The sequence below is a fragment of the Pongo pygmaeus genome, chromosome X (genome assembly GCF_028885625.2).
Source record: "Pongo pygmaeus isolate AG05252 chromosome X, NHGRI_mPonPyg2-v2.0_pri, whole genome shotgun sequence".
Classification (NCBI taxonomy): Eukaryota; Metazoa; Chordata; class Mammalia; order Primates; family Hominidae; genus Pongo; species Pongo pygmaeus.
This window is the reverse complement of record NC_072396.2, coordinates 80,216,885-80,240,364: the sequence shown is the minus strand read 5'-3', so window position 1 is coordinate 80,240,364 and position 23,480 is coordinate 80,216,885. Positions and strand designations below refer to the sequence as shown.

Genomic DNA, 23,480 nt, shown 5'->3' with positions numbered 1-23,480 from the left:
GCTTGGATAAAGGTTTCTCCAAGCCACACAGGCTTTTCCCCTTATTTTAGTTTTCCTCTAAGGAGTCCTGCCACTCCTTGGGTATCTCTGGTGTTTTGTGAGCTATTGTGATTAATGTAAATCGATGGTGGAAAGGTCTGTCAGGTATACTGAGGTAGGAGAAAATTGTGCTTCACTATTGCAAAGAGAAGTCCTTGGTGGTGAGCTGTAGGGCTCTGTACCTGACTTCGTCTTGGTTTCAAGATTTTAATTAATGGCTTGGATGGAGATGCAAGAACAGTATACTCATCAAGTGTTAGGAGAAAACTATAAAAGGGAGGGTAAATATATATGTTGGATGATAGAACCAGGAATCCAAGAATGTACTAAATTGCAAAGATGGTCCAAAAATAACAAAATAAATTTGATAAGAAAAAACGTGGTATCTTGCACCAGTTTCATAAAACAAATTAAAAATTAAAAAAATAGCAACTCTATAGGATGGGTCTATGTTTAATATGGCTTCTGAAAAAAGTAATGGAAATTGAGGCTGCATTAATAGTAGTATAGTATCTAGAATGCAGGAGGTGATTATTTCCTTTGTTGCTGAGTTTGTAGAACCATACCTCAAGTATTTTGCTCAGATATGGCAGTTATCTTTTAAAGAGGAACACAGACAAAATACAGAGTAAGAAGAGAAGCCTTGAGGGTGGAGTGGGGGCAGGGTTACTGTCTTCCAGTTTCTACAGGGTTGTCATGAGAAAGAGAATTTTATTTGTAAAGTTTGACTCCAAGAGACAGAATTAAGATTATTGGGTGGAAGTTACAACAGAGCTGATTGAAGATGAAATGGGCTGTGTTAAAAGGGACTGAGTTCCCTGTCACAGGAAGCATTTAAGCAGATGCTCGCTGCTACATGTTATGACTTTAAATTTGCTCTAAGAACTCAAATGCAGCCTGAATTGCTACAGTTAAGTAAATTAAGAATCACCATGAGTGGCATTTCTTCAGGTTTTTTTTTTTTTTTTTTTTTTTGATCTTGCTCCATTGCCCAGGCTGGAGTGCAGTGGTGGCGTAATTATAGCTCGGTGCAGCCTTGAACTCCTGGGCTCAAGCTATCATCCTGCCTCAGCCTCCTGAGTAGCTGGGACTACAGGCACATGCCACCACACCTGGCTAAATGTTCTTTGGTTGATACGGGGGGCGATGATCAAAAAATGTATAGATTAGACCTTGATAATAACTAGTGAATCCAAGAAACACTGGCATGGCCCATTGAAGGATGACATTGAAGGAAGAAAACATTTATTAAGTACCTAGTATATGCCTGGTGCTCTTCCACACATTATTTCTTAATTTTTGCAACAATCAGGTGAATTACGTTTTATTAATCTCTCTTTTGCAGAAGAGAAAACTGAGGGTCAGAGAGATTAAGTGACATGTCCAAGGTCATGCAGCTAGTGAGTGACTTTGGGGAGCACATATCAGAACGCTCTGTGGAGAAATATGTCATAGAATTTCCACTTTTACCTGATTACTTCTCCAGTTGAATAAAGAGCTGGTATTGCCAGAGGTGAGTCAGGGCTGTGTGGACAAGTGCGTCATGCTGGGCTGGGTGCCTGGAGTAGATGAGAATATCATGAAGATATATGATCAGCCTTTAGTCCAGCGGGTCCTGGAGAATGGCGTTGGAATGCAGCTGAGCTATTACACAGGCTGAATGGCATGAGCATTTATTCATAATGTCTGTACCTTATACAGAACTCTGTCTTCCATAGACTCTCATAATGGCACAGCTGCAAGAGAATGTAGAGATCTTTTTTAAACATCAGGGAAAATGTGATCCGAAGAGTGGAAGGGACTTCTCCAGCTTCTTCCACTTAATAATTTTGCCCCTGATTTTCCAGGGAATTATTTTTTAAAAAGTAATCCAGAAAATTTAGGATTCAAGCTTCTTAGAGCAGGAAGGATCAATTCCCCAGTGAAACTTGTTACTCTGTTTCAGAGCTACAAGATATATATGTAATGTTCTGGGTTTTTTTCTCCCTAATATTATAAAAGGCAGTATAACAAAAATGGAAAGAGCATAAGATTCAGAGTCAGACAGATTGGGTTTAATTTCTTTACTGGCACCCAAGGGAAATTCTTCAACTTTGTTGAGCCTCAGATTCTTCATTTGTGAAAATGGGAAGAATAGTTTTATTTCAGTCAAGTAGAGTTTGAGGTTCCTGTGGAAAATCCACTTGGAGAGATCTAGGGAAGGCTGAAACTCCAGAGAATGATCCCATCTGGATACATAGATTTGAGAATCAATAGCCAAGGAGGAATTATATAAAACCATGAGCACAGACTGCATAATAGTTGTACATATTTATGGGGTACATGTGATGTTTTTATACAAGCATATGATATATAATGATCAAATCAGGGTAATTAGGGAATGCATATCCTCAATAATTTATTATTTCTTTGTGTTAGGAACATTCCAATTTCACTGTTTTAGTTATTTTGAAATATACAATAAATTATTGTTAACCATAGGCACCCTATTGTGCTACTGAACACTAGGTCTTATTCCTTCTATCTAACTATATCTTTGTATCCATTAACCAACCCATCTCTATCCCTTGACTTCCTACTACTCTTTCCAGCCTCTGGTAACTGTCATTCTACTCTGTATCTCCATGAGTTCTTTTTTTTAGCTTCCACATATGAGTGAGAACATGTAATATTTGTGTTTTTGTGTGGCTTAAATAAGGTGTCTTTAAACAGAAACAGACATAAACAAAGATTGTGTTTTGATGGGCTGATGGAAACGTGACCAGAGGCTCACAGAAGCCTAACTATGTATTTCTCCAGGAGCAGTGGTTCAGTATTCGTTAATTCAGAGTTTGTAGTGGCTTTATACAACATAGCAACTGTGAATAATAAGAATCAACTGCATATAATAATTATAATATAACATGTTGATTATGTCAAAATACATATAACTAGTAAGAAAAACAGAAGATCTCAATAAAAATGGGCAAAGGAGATGTATAAGTAATTAACAGAACAGGAAAAACAAACTATGTATATTAACATTATTGAAAAACTCTTGTCCGGGCATGGCGTCTCATGCCTGTAATCCCAGCACTTTGGGAGGCCGAGGCGGGCGGATCGCCTGAGGTCAGATGTTTCAGACCACCCTGGCCAACATGGCGAAAACCTATCTCTACTAAAAATAAAAAAAATTAACCGGACATGGTGGTGGGCTCCTGTAATCCCAGCTGCTCAGAAGGCTGAGGCAGGAGAATAGCTTGGACCCAGGAGGCGGGGGTTGCAGTGAGCCGAGATCGTGCCATTACACTCCAGCCTGGGTGACATAGTGAGACTCCATCTCAAAAAAAAAAAAAAAAAAGGAAAAGAAAAACTAATAATGGCATGTCATTTTTGTCACCTATCAAATTAGAAAAAAATAGAAAAGATAATAGTCTATGCTGGGGAGAGTGCAGTGAGGTGGTCATTCTTGTACAGTGCCAGTGGATTAGATAGGTACATCATTTTTGGAAGTAGTTTGATGTTATCTATCGACATGTCTAAACATAAAGATTCAGATAAATAGAGATTCAGATAAAGATTTACATACCTTCAAATAACATTATTTGTAAAAACAAAAATGGGAATAAAAAGAAAAATGCCCCAAAATAGGGGAACAAATATACTACAGATGGAAACAAGATAAGAGACTTACAAAACTATTAAAAAATATTTTAAAGAAAAGTTAATGACATGGGAAAATGTTCATGATTTAATTGAAATGAATCAGATTATGATATAGAGAATAAAAATTAAAATATGCCAAAATCATGTGTACAAAAGTAAATCAACTTGAAAATAAATAAGTTTATTCAAGATTAAAGTATATTTTATTTTATATGTCTTTAATTTTTAAGCAGAAACTAAGGGGTCTAGGGGATACCCTTACCTGCTGCTTGGTAACCATCTCTTTAATCTTACTCAGTTAGGCGTATTTTAGGAGGTGGGACAATGGGTTTTGACAGAACAAGGATTTGGGTGTCACTCTCTCACTCCCCATCCCATGTCTTCCTTTATCTCCCCTCTCCTCCCTCCCTTCCCTCCACATTTTGTAATGCAGAGAAAGGTAAGATTCATTAAGACTTGGGTGAAAAGAGTTAACATGGGAAGAATCCTGGAAGACTTCAAGAAGTGGAATTCAAACTGAATCCTGAAGAATAGGTAAGGTTTTTCTAGGGGAAAAATATAGGTTAGATCATAACCTTTATTTCTAAATGTCAATGATATTACCCTAGACTATAAAGGCAATGCCTTTGAGAGGTACTAAGAGTGGTTTTCCTTTGGGACAGCTGTATTTGGAATTTTCTAGTACCTTTCCTCAGAGTTCAGGTAAGTTTTCATATTCTGAAGCTCTGATCTTGGGATCAATATAGGATAGATATAGAAAAATTTCAAGAATTCGACATTGTTTTGATAAACCAAGTATGTAATATGGGGAGTGGATTAAGGTTGATGGGGTGGTGGGGTGGTAGGGTGGCTGGGAGATATTGGGGAGAAGAGAAAGGAACAAATATTTGTTGAGCCTGCTAATTGTTACCATGTTTATTTAATTTTACCAAATGTACCTAACAATAATATGAAGAAGGCAGTTATTCCAACTTTGAAGATAAGAAGTCATGAGGGCCTAATGGAGGCTGGGGTAGTGAAGGTGGTGAGGAGTAGATGTATGTGACTTATATTTTCAAAATAAAATTGAAAATAGCAGTGGCAGGTATGGAGGGAATGTTAATTGGCTTAACTGTGATGTACAGAAAACCATTGGGACTCTGGTTAGTAACAGGTTTCCTACCAATGTTCAGAGGCTTTGAGCCTGGGTCAGCTTGGGAGGATGGAAAAGCTATTAATGGAGGTGGGGACTTAAGAGGAAGAGTATGTTAGAGGGAAGATGATATTCCCTAATTCTTCAAAGCCTCTTCTGTGCTTGTCAGTTCACACTGCCCTTCTTATTGTGTTCTACCATATTGTATAGGCATTCCATATATGTAAATATTTACAAATGCATCTTTGGGAGGATACATAAGAAACTTTTAACAGTGATTGCCTCTAGAAAAGGGAACTTGGTAGGATTGGGAAGAACCCTTACTTTCACCTTGCATTTTTTGAACTATGTATCATATACATGTGTTACCTACTTAAAAAAAAGAATATTATAAAACAGATGAAAAATAAAATAGAAAAACCTAATACCTCTCCAATACATTTCCATATTCTGCACTTTAATCACAAAATTCTTCGTGTCCTGTGCCCTTACTTGTCCATGAAACCCTTCCCTGGCCATTCTAATTCATATCCTAGCCTTTCTGACTATTTGGTGTGGGAATGAATGGGAAGAAGGAAATGGGACTAGAAAGTTCAGACTATTCTTGCAGAAGATTAGTGGAGAAAGGAAGGATATTAGGTAATGTGAAACCTTGGAGTCCAGGGAGGTTTTCTAATTTAGGTCTTTCCTTATTTGTGACTAGGAGAGACATTTGCACCTGTCTAATAGGTGTAGGGGGAAAGACTGGAGAGAGGGGAGAGAAGTTGAAGACAAAGGAAATGGAGAGGTTGTAAACAGGCTTACCAAAAACTATCAGCCATGTTGGGATAGAGTTGTAAATGAATGTATTTCTAGAGAACTGCTCAGAAATGGCTCTGAAAGCCTGAAAAGCTCTCTGTAAGGAACCAGATTTCACAACAGGCATCTCTCTGGCCATTTCCTATAGCAACTCTTCACAATTAGTCTTTTTGGGTCTGCTGAGTTCTATCAAGCATTCGTTCAACAAATGTTGAATGACCATTATGAGTAAAGGCATGGCACGGGACAGGGGTTGTATGGCTTAATTAAATATACTGACTTGACATTCACAAAGGAAAGAAAGGTTCTGTGAGAAAAAGTTGCTTAAATATAGGTTTTGTGATGGATTCAAGTCCACAGAACCAATACAGTGCTTGGTTCCTAGTAGGTGTCCAGTAAGTGTTTGTGACATAATTTGCTTATTGAGGACCTCCTATCAATCAAGCACTGTGCTAGGCTCTGGGACTACATAGGTAAGTTATTCAACATCCTACATTTTGAGGTACTTAGGCCTAGTGGTGATTACAGTAGAGTGATTAATATTTGACAAAGGTACAAATGGGTAGGAGAGGATCTACCCCAGAAACAGAACCAGATTTCAGTGTGTTGAGGGGTGAAAAGGAAAAGAGTAAGTGAAGACTGTGAATGTAAGCTGTTCTTTACAAGTTTTTAAACTGTTCTTAAACTGCTTTTAAAAAGCTTGGTTAGAAAGAAAAGGAGAGACAGGGCAACAAACAGAGAAAGAGATAAGGTGGAGGGACTGTTTCTTAAATGATGGGAGGTTTGAGCATATTGCTGTGCAGAGGACAAAGAACCATTGGAGAGGGAAGGAGTGAAGATTCTAAGTTAGGACAGTGATTGATGAAAAGAGATGTCTGAATATATAGGAGGAGATGGAAGAGAAAGTTGGCCAGGAACTCCTGAAGAAGTTATCATGTGGTGCCAATAATTCTCCTGAAGCAGGAAACCATAAATTTTCAGGTGGTACCAGGTCAAAATGTGGTAAGTTAAAACTAGAGAAAAGAAAATGGTTGCAATAATAGATTATAGAGCCCAGGCAAGTCAGAAAAAATAATTAGGATGGACTGATAAACTGACAGAAACCAGGAGAACATAGAATAGGAGTAGTATGGGCAAGGAAGTAAAAGCCCTTACTGGAAAATAAAAGTAGCTGAAGAGTAGGGTGTACGAATTTAAGATTTCAGAAGTAGAGCTGTTTTGTATGATGAAAAGATCCTGCATGGGCCATGGATGTGGATAAATGAAGTGTAGAAAAAGTCACTGGAAATGAATCAAGCAAGTGAGTCTTTATGGTTAATCCCCATGGAAGCCCCTCTGTGATGGTACAAAGATTTGTACCAGAAGTCAAATGTTCAATTTATGTTTGTGAGAAACCAGGAAGTAAAGAGATGTCAGTGATGAGACTCTTTGGTAGGGAAATGCTAATTGTCTTAGTTGTCATTCACCCGCCCTCCCAAATAAAGAGACAGGTGAGAGAAGGTGTGCTGCATATCTGTGAGCTTGGCTTCCCCTTCTCTAAGAGCTTCGAAGGGAATGAGATGGCAGACTCAGGCTGCTTAGGGAGTTTAATCTGTGAATTTGTAGTTCAGCCTGTCCTAGTGGCACCAGCTGCATGCAGTTGTAGCCAGCAAGATAAGGCAGTTCAATGTCTGCGGCTAGCTGGAAACATGTAACTCCTCAGAAGTGGTGAGAGGCGTAGGAATGAAGAGGAACTGAATCACACAAAGGAGATGAAAACAACACGTCTGGGCTGAGTAATTCTCCAGAAAGTGTGGTGAGCTGGCGGTCTGTCCATGTATTTCCATGGTCTTTACAAGAACAGTAGTGAGTAATAACATATGAAACAGTTTATCACTGATGCTTTGAGACGAACATCAGGCAGAGAAGCCAAGTTTTCCATGTGTCTAGGAGAGCTTTTGAGGTACAATTCTGGTTACCAACTGGCTCCACAGTTTAGATCTTGGTGGGGAAAATATTCCAGAAGAGTAGTGACAGCAACTCCCATCTTCGGAGTTACCTGTGAAGAAAACCCAGAGAAAATAGGGAATAGCTTCAGGAAGCCCTAAGCTGTCCTCTTTCACAATAGCAACAATAATGTGTGATGATGACAACAGCTGACACTTATGTAGCACTTACTCTATGCCAGGCACTGTTTTAAACATTTTATTCATGTTATTTCTTTCAGTGCTTAAAATAATCCTGTGAGGTAGGTACTAATATCCTAATTTTCCTAAGAGAACGACACTTTGTCACAATTCCCAGGATCCCCTCCTACTTACCCCTACCTACTATGGCTTGGCTTCTGAGTATGTAACATAGAGGTAGAGACCAGTGGCCTGGCTGAATCTTTGAAGATGATTTTGGTCACATGGTAAAGACCATGCCACGGGAATCTGGTGTTGTTCTGAAGCAAACCTGACAGACAGAGAAGCCTTCACAAAGGTTTTATAAGATCCAAAATTATAATTATGTGTGTGTGTGTTTGTAAATGTAGATTATCTCTGGTATCACAAGGTAACACAAGCAACTTTTAACAGTGTTTTCTTCTAGCAAAGTTAACTGACTTTCAAACTGTATATAGCCTTTTGAGTATGTTAGAATTGTTTACCATGTGCATGCATTTCCCTTTCAAAATCTAAAACAAAACAAAAACCTCCAAACAAATGGTAAAAAAGAATAAATTTCCAAATAATCTTTTGATAACCCCATTTCCTCATCTTCCCATTTTCCCCTGTCTCACTCCTATACTTATGACAGGACTTTGGACAGAGGAAAGAAACTTAACAGGAGCGAAGCTTGCTGCTGCAATTTTTGCCATGTTTTCTGGGAAGTCATATTGCATCCTGTAACATTCCAAATAAACCCATAACAAACCTCAAAATTGTACATTCTCAATTTTATATTCCAAATAGTATAACATCGTAAATATGTCCATAACAAATCTCAACAGTGTACATTCTATACTTTATATTCCAAACTGAGAAACAAAGAGACATTTGCAACCATTTCTATCTACTTTTTTTGAATGGAGGTTATAATTAGGTTTGAGTTCTAGTGAGTGTTTGCTTAACTGAAACATTCCATTCCAATTAGCCTGAGCAACTTAAAGCAAAGAAAACCATCATGTAGAAGTCTGGCCTTTCAAAATAATTTTCTGTACTCTTGGAATTCATTGCAAATTCTGTTTTAATATTAGACACACTTATGCTACATGCACTGGCTTAGTTTTGCCTGTGCTCCTTCATCTTTGCCAATGCCATCTTGCATCTTCCCTTCAAGGTCATGTGCCAGTCCTCCTAACAGTGAAATTATTTTCCTGGTTCAACTTTCCCACACAGTCCAGAGCCTCTCTCTATTCCCAGCTCAAACTCTTCCTCTTATTTCTGTTTGTCTAAGGGAACCGTTTATTATAGTTAAGTTTCAAGGTGAATTAAACAATCTCTAAGGTCACCTCCTGCTCTATAAGTCTCTGGTTCACTTGAAGGAACTATTTCACATTCCAAAGGCAAATCTCCCTCTATTGGTCCTCCTCCTCTACCTTCCTTATGATTTATTGTCAAGGGTTGAATATACTTCTTTTTCCAGGGCAGCCCAGGGAATTCACACAGCTTAAACCAAAGAAATGGATTGTTAACATTAACAGTGAAATGTCTAGTCTCAAAGAGGCTGATGTTCAGCTGGAAGCCTTCATAGTGTCCCTAACATCGATCCACCCTTGTAAACAGCTGTTCTTCCCCTGCCGTAAATAAGGAATAGATCAACAAAACAAAACTCCATCGTTCTTGTGGAGCCTCCCTTGATATTCCTCCGCATCTCAATAATATCTTTGCACTTTTGAGGTTATCTGCTAAAGCAGGCTTGCTTGGTCTGGTTACTGTGTAGATTACAGCCACATTGTTAAAAAGGCCTCCAACACCAGGGCCATTTGAAGCCACTGTGCTCTTGAGTGGGTTCTTCTGGCTCCAGGTCCCTGGTTGGGGATTTCATCTTGTGTATTTGTACTGCCCCAAAACTAGTTGTTGCTGGCCTCAGAATCAGATTGAGAATTCTGGGAAAATTAAATCCTTATGCTTTGCCCTAAGGCAAAACACTCCCTTTTATTATCTTAAGTGCCCGATTTCCATTAATTGCTTTATTTTTCCGGGTGAAAATTAATGCCATATTTAAGGAAGATGAAGTCACATGGTCTCCAGTACCAATATCAAACATTGAGTGCTACATAGTGGGAAGCAAGAGACGGAAGAATAGCTCTGCTCTCTAAGGCTAAGGTCCTGGACCTGTAGCACTATTCCAACTTAGGCTAGGTTAGAAGAGATCCCTTGCTTGGAAAGTTGGAACACATGCACGCATGCACATACACCCTCCCCCCGACTCCCCACCAACATAAAATTGTCTCAGGCTTCTCTTCGAAACAGATGGCACAACAACAAAAGGGAGAAGTAGAGGGCTCTGGTAGGATCTGGAATGACGTTTTCTCCTCTTCTTAGTCCTAAGGGTGATCCAGCTATGTCCTAGCTCATAAAGTCTGCTTGGCCTTGGTGTCAACCTTAATTAACAGCAATGGCAAAAGCCCACAGATGACTGAGTCACATAATCAGAAAGATGCTCTAGAGGTTATTTACTTGACCCCATTCTTCTTTCCTCTGCCCTTAGCTCCCATGAAGGATTATACCTAAAACAAGCTCTTACCTGCAGAACTTGTCAGGAAAGGCTCTAGGATTATTATTTTCATTGCCACTCAGGGAAAGTGGAGTATAAAAAAGCAAAGTAATTGGCAACTCAGCTTTACTTGCCGGCCTGGATGCACATGGGATTAGGCTTGGAATGTCAACTTTCCAGAAAACATACATGGACAGAGAGAAAACAAGAAGAGAGTGGGGACAAAATGGGGCCTTCAAATAAGCCATCCGAGTCGTGAAGCTTCTGGTGTCTTCCTGCTACCTTCTATCTATATGAAAATTTCACTTCTGACAAAGTCTCCCTCCCAAGGTCTCTAGGCCCCCAATCACTTCTTACTCATGGTTCTCAGCAGCTCTCTGAGCTTTGAGGCAAAAATCTTGGGGATGAGTGCACACACGTATGTCCACTTTGTAGGACACTTCTTCAGTCATAACCAGAGAAAGTAATTTTTTAAAAAAAATTGCTTCTAAAAAATGGGATACATATGCAGAACGTGCAGGTTTGTTAAATAGGTATATGTATGCCATGGTGGTTTGCTGCACCTATTGACCCATCCTCTAAGATCCCTCCCCTCACCCCCCACCTCCTAACAGGCCCTGGTGTGTGTTATTTCCCCTCTCTGTGACCATGTGTCCTCCATGTTCAACTCCCACTTATGAGTGAGAACATGCATTATTTGGTTTTCTGTTACTGTGTTAGTTTGCTAAGGATGATGGCTTCCAGCACGATCCATGTTCCTGCAAAGGGCATGATCTCATTCTTTTTTATGGTTGCATAGTATTCCATGGTATGTATGTACCACATTTTCTTTATCCATTCTAACATTGATGGGCATTTGGGTTGGTTCCATGTCTTTGCTATTGTAAATAGTGCTGCAATATACATACATGTCTATGTGTCTTTATAGTAGAATGATTTACATTCCTTTGGGTATATGCCCAGTAATGGGATTGCTGGGTCAAATAATATTTCTGGTTCTGGATCCTTGAGGAATTGCCCCAATGTCTTCCACAATAGTTGAACTAATTTACATTCACACCAAGAGTGTAAAAGTGTTCCTATTTCTCCACAGCCTCGCCAGCATCTCATTTCCTAACTTTTTAATAATTGCCATTCTAACTAGCATGAGATGGTATATCACTGTGATTTTGATTTGCATTTCTCTGATGATCAGTGATGTTAAGCTTTTTTGTTCATGCTGTTGGCTGCGATGCTAGTTTCTTTTGCTGTGCAGAAGCTCTTTAATTAGATCCCATTTGTCCCATTTTTCAATTTTGGCTTTTGTTGCCATTGCTTTTGGCATGCCCTGTATGGTATTGCCTAGATTTTCTTCTAGGGTTTTTATGGTTTTGGGTTTTATATTTAAGTCTTTAATTCATCTTGAGTTATTTTTTCTATAAGACGTAAGGAAGGGGTCCAGTTTCTGTTTTCTGAATATGGCTAGCCAGTTTTCCCAGCACCATTTACTGAATAGGAGATTCTTTCCCCATTGCTTGTTTTTGTCATGTTTGTCAAAGATCAGATGGTTTTAGAAGTGTGGTGTTATTTCTGGGATCTCTGTTCTGTTCCATTGGTCTATATGTCTGTTTTGGTACCAGTACCATGCTGTTTTGGTTACTGTAGTCTTATAGTATAGTTTGAAGTCAGGTAGTATGATGCCTCCAGCTTTGTTTTTTTTTTTTTCTTCTTAGGATTGTCTTGGCTCTATGGGGACTTCTTAGATTCCATATGAAATTTAAGGGAGATCTGGCAAGATGGCCAAATGGGACAACTCCAGTCTGCAGCTCCCAGCGAGACCAATGCAGAAGGAGGTGATTTCTGCATCTCCAACTGAGGTACCTGGTTCATCTCATTGGGACTGGTTAGGTAGTGGGTGCAGTCCACACAGGGTAAGCAAAAGTAGGGTGGGGCATTATCTCACCTGGGAAATGCAAGGGTCCATGGACCTCACTCCCCAAGCCAAAGGAAGTGTGAGGGACTGTGCTGTCTGGTCGAGATACTATACTTTTCCCATGGTTTTTGCAACCCGCAGACCAGAATATCCCCTCATGTGCCTACACCACCAGGGCCCTGGGTTTCCAGCACAAAACTGGGTGACTGTTTTGGCAGACACTGAGCTAGCTGCAGGAGTTTTTTTGTTTTGTTTTGTTTTTCCCCCAGTGGCACTTGGAACCCCAGTGAGACAGAACCATTCACTCCCCTGGAAAGGGGGCTGAAGCCAGGGAGCCAAGTGGTCTACTCAGGAGATCCCACTCCCACAGAGCCTAGCAAGCTAAGAACCACTGACTTGAAATTCTCTCTGCCAGCACAGCAGTCTGACCTCGACCTGGGGTAATCATGCTTGGTGGAGGGAGGGGCATCCACCATTACTGAGGCTTGAGTAGGCGATTATCCCCCAACAGTGTTAAGAAGCCTGGGAAGTTCGGACCAGGTGAATCTCACCACAGCGCAGCAAAGGGGCCATGGACAGACCATCTCTCTAGAGTGCTCCTCACTGGGCAAGGCATCTCTGAAAGAAAGGCAACAGCCGCATTCAGGGGCTTATAGATAAAACTCCCATCTCCCTGGGACAGAGTAACTAGGGGAAGGTGCAGCTGTGGGCACAGCTTCAGCAGACTTAAACATTCCTGCCTGCTGGCTCTGAAGAGAACAGTGGATCTCTCAGCACAAAGCTTGACCTCTGTTAAGGGACAGACTCCCTCAAGTGGGTCTCTGACCCCTGTGCCTCCTGACTGGAAGACATCTCCCAGCAAGGGTTGACAGACACCTCATACAGAAGAGCTCTGGCTGGCATCGGGCAGGTGCTTCTCTGGGAGGAAGCTTCTAGAAGGAGCAGGCAGTAATCTTTGCTGTTCTGCAGCCCCCGCTAGTGATACCCAAGCAAACAGGGTCTGGAGTGGACCTCCAGCAAACTCCAGCAGAATAGGGGCCTGATCGTTAGAAGGAAAACTAACAAACAGAAAGCAGTAACATCAACATCAACAAAAAGGACCCCCACGCAAAAACCCCACCCAAGGAACATTAGCATCAAAGATCAAAGGTAGATAAACTCATGAAGCTGAGGAAAAACCAGCACAAAAATGCTGAAAATGCCCCAAACCAGAATGCCTCTTCTCCTTCAAATGATTGCAACTCCTCTCCAGCAAGGACACAAAACTGGACAGAGAATGAGTTTGATGAACTGACAGAAGTAGGCTTCAGAAGGTGGGTAATAACAAACTCCTCTGAGCTAAAGTAGCATGTTTTAACACAATGCAAGGAAGGTAAGAACCTTGATAAAAAATTACAGGAATTGCTAGCTAGAATAACCAGTTTAGAGAAGAACATAAATGACCTGATGGAGCTGAAAAACACAGCACAAGAACTTCATGAAGCATACACAAATATCAATAGCTGAATCAATCAATTGGAAGAAAGGATATCAGAGATTGAAGATCAACTTAACAATTTAAAGTGTGAAGACAAGATTAGAGAAAAAAGAATGAAATGGAATGAACAAAGCCTTCAAGAAACATGAGATGGTGTGAAAAGACCAAACAATTGATTGGTGTACCTGAAAGTGACAGGAAGAATGAAACCAAGTTGGAAAATATACTTCAGGATATTATCCAAGAGAAGTTCCCCAACTTAGCAAGACAGGCAAACAGTCAAATTCAGGAAATACAGAGAACACCACTAAGATGCTTTTAAAGAATAGCAACCACAAGACACATAATAGTCAGATTCTCCAAGGTTAAAACAAAGGAAAAAATGTTAAGGGCAGCCAGAGAGAAAGGTCAGATTACCTACAAAGGGAAGCCCAAAAGACTAACAGCAGATCTCTCTGCAGAAACCCTACAAGCTAGAAGAGAGTGGGAGCCAATATTCAACATTATTAAGGAAAAGAATTTTCAACCAAGCTTTCACATCCAGCCAAACTAAGTTTCATAATGAGAGGTGACAGCGTGCTGGCAGTCCTCACAGCCCTCGCTCACTCTCGGCGCTTCCTCTGCCTGGGCTCCCACTTTGGCAGCACTTGAGGAGCCCTTCAGCCCACCACTGCACTGTGGGAGCCCCTTTCTGGGCTGGCCAAGGTCGGAGCTGGCTCCCTCAGCCTGCAGGGAGGTGTGGAGGGAGAGGCATGAGTGGGAACCAGGGCTGTGCGTGGCGCTTGTGGGCCAGCTGGAATTCTGGGTGGGCACGGGCTCAGCATACCCCACACTTGGAGCAGCCAGCCAGCCCTGCTGGCCCAGGGCAATGAGGGGTTTAGCACCCGGGCCAGCAGCTGCAGAGGGTGTACTGGGTCCCCCAGCAGTGCCAGCCCACTGGCGCTGCACTCAATTTCTCGCCAGACCTTAGCTGCCTTCCTGCGGGGCAGGGCTCGGGACATGCAGCCCACCATGTCTGAGCCTCCCACCACCTCTGTGGGCTCCTGTGTGGCCCAAGCCTCCCCGACGAGCGCTGCCCCCTGCCCCACGGCGCCCAGTCCCATTGACCACCCAAGGGCTGAGGAGTGCGGGCGCACAGCGCAGGACTGGCAGGCAGCTCCACCAGCAGCCCCAGTTCAGGATCCACTGGGTGAAGCCAGCTGGGCTCCTGAATCTGGTGGCGACGTGGAGAACCTTTATGTCTAGCTCAGGTATTGTAAATACACCAATCGGCACTCTGTATCTAGCTCAAGGTTTGTAAACACACTAATCAGCACCCTGTGTCTAGCTCAGGGTTTGTGAATGCACCAATCGACACTCTGTATCTAGCTACTCTGGTGGGGCCTTGGAGAACCTTTGTGTTGACACTGTGTCTAGCTAATCTGGTGGGGACGTGTAGAACCTTTGTGTCTAGCTCAGGGATTGTAAACGCACGAATCAATGCCCTGTCAAAACAGACCACTCGGCTCTACCAATCGGCAGGATGTGGGTGGGGCCAGATAAGAGAATAAAAGCAGGCTGCCCGAGCCAGCAGTGGCAACCTGCTCGGGTCCCCTTCCACACTGTGGAAGCTTTGTTCTTTCGCTCTTTGCAATAAATCTTGCTGCTGCTCACTCTTTGGGTCCACACTGCCTTTATGAGCTGTAACACTCACCGTGAAGGTCTGCAGCTTCACTCCTAAAGCCAGCAAGACCATGAACCCACCGGGAGGAATGAACAACTCCAGATGCGCTGCCTTAAGAGCTGTAACACTCACAGTGAAGGTCCGCAGCTTCACTCCTGAGCTGACGAGACCACGAACCCCACCAGAAGGAAGAAACTCTGAACACATCTGAACATCAGAAGGAACAAACTCCAGACACGCTGCCTTTAAGAACTGTAACATTCACCGTGATTGTCCATGGCTTCATTCTTGAAGTCAGTGAGACCAAGAACCCACCAATTCCGGACACAATAAGAGAAGGAGAAATAAAATCCTCTACAGACAATCAAATGCTGAGGGATTTTGTCACCATCAGGCCTGCCTTACAAGAGCTCCTGAAGGAAGCACTAAATATGGAAAGGAAAAACCAGTACCAGCAACTGCAAAAACACACCAAAATAAAAAGACCAATGACACTATGAAGAGACTACATCAACTAATATGCAAAATAACCAGTTATTATCATGAAGACAGGAGAAAATTCACACATAACAATATTAACCTTAAATGTAAATGAGCTAAATGCCCCAATTAAAAGATACAGACTGGCAAATTGGATAAAGAGTCAAGACCCATCAGTGTACTGTATTCAGGAGACCAATCTCACGTACATAGGCTCAAAATAAAGGGATTGAGGAATATTTACCGAGCAAATGGAAAGCAGAAAAAAGCAGGGGTTGCAATCCTAATCTCTGACAAAACAGACTTTAAACCAACAAAGATAAAAAAAGACAAAGAAGGGCATTACATAATGGTTAAAGAATCAATGCAATAAGAAGAGCTAACTATTCTACATACATATGCACCTAATACAGGAGCACCCAGATTCATAAAAAACGTTCTTAGAGACCTACAAAGAGATTTAGATTCCCACACAATAATTGTTGGAGAGTTTATCACTCTACTGTCAATATTAGACAGATCAACGAGACAGAAAATTAGCAAGGATATTCGGGTCTTGAACTAAGCTCTGGACCAAGCGGACCTAATAGAGATCTACAGAACTTGCCACCCCAAATCAACAGAATATACATTCTTCTAAGCACCACATCACCTTTATTCTAAAATTGACCACATAATTGGAAGTAAAACACTCCTCAGCAAATGCAAAAGAACGGAAATCATAACAAACAGTTTCTGAGACCACAGTGCAATCAAATTAGAACTCAGGATTAAGAAACTCACTAAAAACTGCACAACTACATGGAAGTTGAACAACGTGCTCCTGAATGACTACTCAGTAAATAATGAAATTAAAACAGAAATAAAGAAAGAACTTCTTTGGAACCAATGAGAACCAAGAGACAACATGCCAGAATCTCTGGGAGACAGCTAAAGCAGTGTTAAGAAGGAAATTTGTAGCACTTCATGCTCACAACAGAAAGCTAGAAAAATCTAAAATCAACAACCTAGCAACACAATGAAAAGAACTAGAGATGCAAGAGCAACCAAATTCAAAAGGTAGCAGAAAACAGAAGCTATTTATGACAAATGCATAGCAAATATCATACTGAATGGGCAAAACCTGGAAGCATTCCCTGTGAAATCTGGCACAAGACAATGATGCTCTCTCTCACCATTCCTATTCAACATAGTATTGGAAGTACTGTCCAGGGCAATTAGGCAAGATAAAGAAATAAAGCATATTGAAATAGAAAGAGAGAAGTCAAATTATCTCTGTTTGCAAATGACATGATTGTATATTTAGAAAACCCCATCATCTCACTCCAAAAACTCCTTAAGCTGATAAGCAACTTCAGCAAAATCTCAGGATACAAAACCAATGTGCAAAAATCATGAGCATTCCTATACACCAATATTAGACAAACAGAGGGCCAAATCATGAGTGAGCTCCCATTCACAATTGCTACAAAGAGAATAAAGTACCTAGGAATACAACTTACAAAAACAGTGAATGACCTGTTCAAAGAAAACTACAAACCACTGCACAAGGAAATAAGAGAGGACACAAACAAATGAAAAAACATTCCATGCTCATGGATAGGAAGAAATGATAATGTGAAAATGGCCGTGTCATCCAAAGTAATTTATAGATTCAATGCTATTCCCATCAATCTACCATTGACTTTCTTCACACAATTAGAAAAACTATTTTAAATTTCATATGGAACCAAAAAAAAAAAAGAGCCCATATAGCCAAGACAATTCTAAGCAAAATTAACAAAACTGGAGGCATCATGCTACCTGATTTCAAACAATACTACCAGACTACAATAACCAAAAAGGCAGGGTACTGCACTAATTAGATATAAAGACTAATGGAACAGAACGGAGGCCTCAGAAATAACACCACACATCTACAACCATTTGATATTTGACAAATCTGACAAAAACAAGCAATGGGGAAAGGGTTACCTATTTAATAAATGGTGCTGGGAAAACTGGCTAGCCATATGCAGAAACAGAAACTGGCCCCTTCCTTACACATTATACAAAAATGAACTCAAGATGGATTAAAGACTTAAACATAAAACCTAGAACCATAAAAACCCTAGAGGAAAACCTACGCAATACCATTCAGGACATAGGCATGGGAAAAGACTTCATGATTAAAACATCAAAAGCAATTGCAACAAAAGCCAAAATTTACAAATGGGATTTAATTAAACTGAAGAGCTTTTGCACAGCAAAAGAAACTATCATCAGAGTGAACAGGCAACCTACAGAATGGGAGAATATTTTTGCAATCCATCTGACAATGGTGTACTATCCAGAATCTACAAGGAACTTAAACAAATGTATAAGAAAAAGACAACCTCATCAAAAAGTGGGTGAAGGATATGAACAGACCCTTCTCAAAAGAAGACGTTTATGCGGCCAGTAAACATATGAAAAAAAGTCATCATCACTGATCATTAGAGAAATGCAAATCAAAACCACAATTAGATACCATCTCATGCCTATTAGAATGGCGATCATTACAAAGTCAGGAAACAATGAATGCTGGAGAAAATGTGGAGAAATAGGAACGCTTTTACTCTGTTGGTGAAAGTTTAAATTAGTTTAACCATTGTGGTAGACAGTGTGGCGATTCCTTAAGGATCTAGAACCAGAAATACCATTTGACCCAGCAATCTCTTTACTGGATACATACTCAATAAATTATAAATCATTCTACTATAAAGACACATACATATGTATGTTTACTGCAGCACTATTTACAATAGCAAAGACTTGGAACCAACCCAAATGACCATCGATGATAGACTGGATAAAGAAAATTTGTCACATATACACCATGGAATACTATACAGCCATAAAAAGAATGAGTTCATGTCCTTTGCAGGGACATGGATGAAGCTGGAAACCATCATTCTCAGCAAACCAACACAGGGACAGAAAACCAAACACTGCCTGTTCTCACTCATAAGTGAGAGTGGAACAATGAGAACAAACGGACACAACGAGTTGAACATCACACACCAGGGCCTGTCAGGGGGTGGGGGCCGAGGGGAGGGAGAGCATTAGGACAAGTACCTAATGCATATGGAGCTTAAAACCTAGATGACAGGTTGATGGGTGTAGCAAACCACCATGGCACATGTATACCTGTGTAACAAACCTGCATGTTCTGCATATGTATCCCAGAACTTAAATTAAAATTAAAAAATAGAAATTTAAAATAGTCTTTTCTAATTCTGTGAAGAATGTCAATAGTAGTTTGATGGGAATAGCATTGAATCTATAAATTACTTTGGGCAGTATGGCCAAAATATTGCATGAGGATGGAATATTTTTCTATTCATTTGTGTCCTCTCTTATTTCCTTGAGTGGTGAATTGTAGTTCTCCTTGAAGAGGCCCTTCACATCTCTTGTTAGCTGTGTTCCTAAGTATTTTAGTCTCTTTGTAGCTATTGTGAATTGGAGTTCATTCATGATTTGGCTCTCTCCTTGTCTATTGGTGGTGTAAAGAAATCCTTGTGATTTTTGCACATTGGTTTTGTATCCTGAGACTTTGCTGAAGTTGCTTATCAGTTCAATAAGTTTTGGACTGAGATGATGGGGTTTTCTAAATATAAAATAATGTCATCTGCAAACAGAGACAACTTGAATTCCTCTGTTCCTATTTGAATACCTTTATTTCTTTCTCTTGCCTGACCGCCCTGGCAAGAACTTCCAATCCTACATTGAATGTGAATATTGAGAGAAGACATCATTGTCTTGTACCAGTTTTCAAAAGGAATGCATCCAGCTTTTATCCATTCAATGTGATATTGGCTGTGTGTTTGTCATAAATAGCTCTTATTATTTTGAGATACGTTTCATCAATACTTAGTTTATTGAGTTTTTTTTTTTTTTTTTTTTTTTTTTGAGACGGAGTCTTGCTCTGTCGCCCAGGCTGGAGTGCAGTGGTGCAATCTCGGCTCACTGCAAGCTCCACCTCCTGGGTTCCTGCCATTCTCCTGCCTCAGCCTCCTGAGTAGCTGGGACTAGAGGCACCCGCCACCATGCCTGGCTAATTTTTTTGTATTTTTTAGTAGAGACGGGGTTTCACCATGTTAGCCAGGATGGTCTTGATCTCCTGACCTCGTGATCTGCCTGCCTCAGCTTCCCGAAGTGCTGGGATTACAGGCGTGAGCCACCGTGCCCAGCCCGAGAATTGTTAACATGAAGGAATGTTGAATTTGATTGAAGGCCTTTTCTGCACCTATAGAGATAATCATGTGGTTTTTGTCTTTGGTTCTGTTTATGTGATGGATTACGTTTATTGATTTCAATATGTTGAACCATCCTTTTATCCCAGGAATGAAGCCAACTTGATCCTGATGGATAAGTTTTTTGATGTGCTGCTGGATTCAGTTTGCCAGTATTTTACTGAGGATTTCACATTGATGTTCATCAAGGATATTGGCCTGAAGTTTTCTTTTTATGTTGTGTCTCTTCCCGGTTTTGTTATCAGGATGATGGTGGCTTCATAAAATGAATTAAGGAGCCTCTTCTTTTCAATTTTTTTTGGGATAGTTTCAGATGGAATTGTACCAGCTCCTCTTTGTATTTCTGGTAGAATTCAGATGTGAATCTCTCTGGTTCCAGGCTTTTTTTTTGTTGCTAGGCTACTAATTACTGCCTCAATTTCAGAACTGTTATTCGTCTGTGAAGGGATTCTACTTTTTCCTGGTTTAGTCTTGGTAGGTTGTATGCATCCAGGAATTTATCCATTTCTTCTGGATTTTCCATTTTATTTGCATAGAAGTATTTATAATATTCTCAGATGGTCATTTGTATTTCTGTGGTGTCAGTGGTGATATCTGCTTTATCATTTTTTATTGTCTCTGATTCTTCTCTCTTCTTCTTATTAGTCTATCTAGTGATCTATCTATTTTGTTAATTTTTCAAAAAAACAGCACCTAGATCCGTTGATTTTTGAGAGGTTTTTCATGTCTTTATCTTCTTCAATTCTTCTATGATCTTAGTTATTTCTTGTCTTCTGCTAGCTTTTGGATTAGTTTGCCCTTGCCTCTCTAGCTCTTTTATTTGTGATGTTAGGGTGTCAATTTGAGATCTTCCTTCTGATGTGGGCATTTACTGCTATAAATTTTCCTCTTAACACTGCTTTAGCTGTGTCCCAGAGATTCTGGTATGTTGTCTCTTTGTTCTCATTGGTTTCAAATAACTTCTTGATTTCTGCCTTAATTTCATTATTTACCCAGCAGTCATTCAGGAGCAGGTTGTTCAATTTCCATTAAATTGTGTGATTTTGAGTGAGTTTCTTAATCCCAAGTTCTAATTTGATTGTACTGTGGTCTGAGAGATTGTTTGTTATTATTTCAGTTCTTTTGCATTTGCTGAGGAGCATTTTACCTCCAGTTGTGTGTTGGATTTTATAATAAGTGCCATGTGGCACTGAGAAAAATGTATATTCTGTTGATTTGGGGTAGAGAGTTCTGTAGACGTCTTCTAGTTCCAGTTGATCCAGAGCTGAGTTCAAGTCCTGAATGTACTTGTTAATTTTCTGTCTTGTTGATCTGTCCAACACTGAGAGTGTTGATCTGTCCAACACTCAGAGGGTGTTAATGTCTCTGGCTATTATTGTGTGGGAGTCTAAGTCTCTTTGTAGGCCTCCAAGAACTTGTTTTATGAGTCTGGGTGCACCTTTTTTGGGTGCATATATATTTAGAATAATTAGCTCTTCTTGCTGAATTATTCCCTTTACCATTATGTAATTCTTTTTTTTCTTTTTTTTGTTCTTTGTTAGTTTAAAGTCTGTTTTGTCAGAGACTAGGATTGCAACTCCTGCTTTTTCATGTTTCCATTTGCTTGGTAAATTTTCCTCCATCTCTTTATTTTGAGCCTGTGTGTGTCTTTGTATGTGAGATGGGTCTCCTGAGTTCAGCACACCAATAGGTCTTGACTCCTTATCCAAATTGCCTGTCTGTGTTTTTTAATTGGGGCATTTATCCCATTTATTTAAGGTTAGTACTGTTATGTGTGAATTTTATCCTGTCATCATGATGCTATTTATTTATTTTGCACACTACTTGATGCAATTTCTTCATAGTGTCATTGATCTTTATATTTCGGTGTGTTTTTGCAGGGGCTGTATTGGTTTTTCCTCTCCATATTTAGGGGCTCTTGCAGGGTAGGCCTGGTTGTAACAAAACTCCTCAGTCTTTGCTTGTCTGGAAAGCATTTTATTTATCCTTCATCTATGAAGCTTAGTTTGGCTGGATATAAAATTCTGTGTTGAAAATTCTTTTCTTTAAGAATGTTGAATATTTGCCTCCAATCTCTTCTGGATTGTAGAGTTTCTGCTGAGAAGTCCACTGTTAGTCTAATGGGCTTCCCTTTGTAGATAACCTGGCCTTTCTTTCTGGCTACCTTAACAATTTTTCCTTCATTTTGACCTTAGAAAATCTGATGATTATGTGTCTCAGGGTTGAACTTCTCATGGAGTATCTTAATGGTGTTCTCTATATTTCCTGAATTTGTATGTTGGCCTGTCTGGCTAGGCTGGGGAAGATATCCTGGACAATATCCTGAGGTATGTCTTCCAGCTTTTTTCCATTGTCCCCATCTCTTTCTGGTACTCTGATCAATCATAGGTCTGGTCGTTTTATGAATTTCCATATCTCTTGGAGGCTTTATTCATTCCTTTTCTTTCTTTTTTCTCTATTCTTGTCTGCATGTCTTATTTCAGTAAGGTGGTCTCCAAACTCTGATATCCTTTCTTCCACTTGGTCAGTTCAGCTGTTGATATTTGTGTATGCTTCACAAAGTTCTTGTGCTGTGTTTTTCTGATCCATGAGGTCGTTTATATTCCTCTCTAAACTGGTTATTCTAGTTAGCAATTCCTTTAACCTTTTATCAAGGTTCTTAGCTTATTTGCATTGGGTTAGGACATGCTCCTTTAGGTCAGTGTAGTTTTTTATTGCTCATCTTCTGAAGCCTACTTCTGTCAATTTATCCATCTGATTCTCCATCCAGTTCTGCACCCTTGATGGAAAGACATTGTGATAATTTGGAGAGAAGAGACACTTTGTTCTTTTGGATTTTCAGCATTTTTTTCATTCATTATTTCTCATCTTCCTGAGTTTTTTTATTTTTGGTCTTTGAGGCTGATGCTTGTATGAGGTTTTTGTTGGGGCCTTTTTTGCTGTTGTTGATGATGCTGTTGCTGTAGCTTTCTGCTTGTTTGTTTTTTCTTTCAATAGTCAGGTCCCTCTTCTGTAGGGCTGCTGTGGTTTACTGAGGGTTCACTTCAGGCTCTATTCATCTGATTTGCTCCTGTGCCTGGAGATTTCACTCAAGGAGGCTGGAGAACAGCAAAGATGGGTGCCTGATCCTTCTTCTGGGACCTCTGACCTCGAGGGGCACCAACCTTATGCCAGTAGGATTGCTCCTGTGTAGAGTGTCTGCAACCCCTGTTGGAAGGTCTCACCCAGTTTGATGGCATGGGGAGCAGGACCCATTTAATAAAGCACTTTGTCCCTTGGTGGAGAGTGTGTGCTTCACTGGGGAGTAACCCATTCATCTGGGCTGCCTGGATTCCTCAGAACTACCAGAAGGAGAGGCTGTCTGCTGGTCTGCAGAGACT

At 40.4% G+C, this 23,480-nt stretch overlaps 1 long non-coding RNA gene across 2 annotated transcripts in view; it reads left to right on the top strand.

Moving 5' to 3' along the window:
• Nucleotides 1-23,480, top strand: part of LOC129024676 (uncharacterized) — a 348,709-nt gene that overhangs the window by 3,041 nt on the left and 322,188 nt on the right. The window contains exon 2 of one of the 2 annotated variants that reach the window (XR_008497121.1): nt 4,118-4,218. The exons of the other annotated variant lie outside the window; for it this stretch is intronic. This is a non-coding gene — a long non-coding RNA (uncharacterized LOC129024676). The remainder of the gene's footprint in view (nt 1-4,117; nt 4,219-23,480) is intronic. 2 annotated transcript variants of the gene reach the window in all.